Below are 1,562 nucleotides of genomic sequence, written 5' to 3' on the forward strand. Positions count from 1 at the left end.
ACTGGAGGTAGAAAAAGGAAGCAAAGACAGCCTTGAGACCATTTGCAAAGCTGTGAAATGCTTTGATCTGAACGTCAGGGTGAAAGTCCCTTTTACCCAGGCTAGAAGATCAGGTGTTTACAGCCTGTTGCCATGCTGCTATATCTGAGATCACTGAGACATGCTCTCTATCACATACATTCTCCAGCAGTTTTTGAGGGTTTTTTAATACTTACACATTTACTTTAAAAGATATGCATACGCACGCACGATTTTTGCAAGATCTGTGCAATACTTAAGCATCACAGTGTATCTGTAAGTCCTAGACATAGTCACAGGCACAGGATGGCCAACACAGGTGCATCCTAACGTTCTCAGTACATACACATGTAGCAAGTATACCATACACTTGCTATGCTCCATGCAATATTGACACATATTTCTGTCAGGAGCTAATGATTGACTCCTCTGGACCTCCGCTTCCTCACATCTTGTGCCCACCTTGCTTATGGAGCTTTTATCACCTCTGAAGGAGGTTTTAACTAACTTCTGGGCAGACTTGTAGAGCATCAACCAGTCACAGAGTATTGCTTAGTCACTTCTGTGAAGCCCTATGACATACAAACAATACCAGCAGCTTTTTCATTTAGCAATGAAAAACCTGAACACTCAAATCAAGCCCAATGACTGACCCAGAGGTAGACGGTGACAAAGCTTTCTACATCTGCTTCAGCAGGTGCTGCAGCAATGCAGCATGAGCTCCAGCCACTGGTCTGACCTGGCACAGTGAGCTCTTGTGAGTATTAATGTGCACAGAAAGGAGATGGAAACAGAGCCGAGGTCCTTTCTGTGCTCTGCCTTGCCCTTTAATCTCTGCATATCCACATTACACCTCAGCTCTCCCTCACATCCCCGAATATAAGTCAGCGGATGTTTACCCCATACAGGAGGATTTCCCCAAGAACAACCCCTCACACCTCATCATTTTAAACATGCATAGCACTGGGAGCTGTCAATGCAGGAGACTAGAAACTCAAAAGCTTTCTGTTTTACTGTCTAATGTGCATCGCTAATGAAACAGTACACAGAAATGCCAGAAGAATAATGGTTCTGCCCCAATTATCCTAATTTTCTATCATTTCATATCCCCTGAATTTGGCTTTTGTTTATCTGCATTATCTTTTAGGAGCTGCATCCCTTTCTCTGCCCCAACTTCTGCTCCCTCCCCTTGTATATGCAATGCCCTAAGACCACCTTATTAGTAAATCACAATTAAGAGCTGAGAAGTGTGACCGGTTTTAACTTTGGAACAAAGTGTTGTTTTTTCTAAACTTGAACACGTGGAGTTTATAGAGGTTAGGAATGATGTTATTCTATAATTTCCAATTGGCTAAAGATCTACTGAAGAAATAAGTTATCCTCAGCAAAATTTTAAAAACAAAAAACCCATAACTCAGCCACAGGGTACACTGAGGCTTAAGGACACACTGACATCTTCACTGAAAGTGCAATGTATTGTATTAATAACTCTCTGCAATGCAGTAGCTATTTAATCTGTATACAGTACTGCAGAGACACCTAAC

Source organism: Mesitornis unicolor, unplaced genomic scaffold (genome assembly GCF_000695765.1).
Source record: "Mesitornis unicolor isolate BGI_N332 unplaced genomic scaffold, ASM69576v1 scaffold48408, whole genome shotgun sequence".
NCBI classification, from domain to species: Eukaryota; Metazoa; Chordata; class Aves; order Mesitornithiformes; family Mesitornithidae; genus Mesitornis; species Mesitornis unicolor.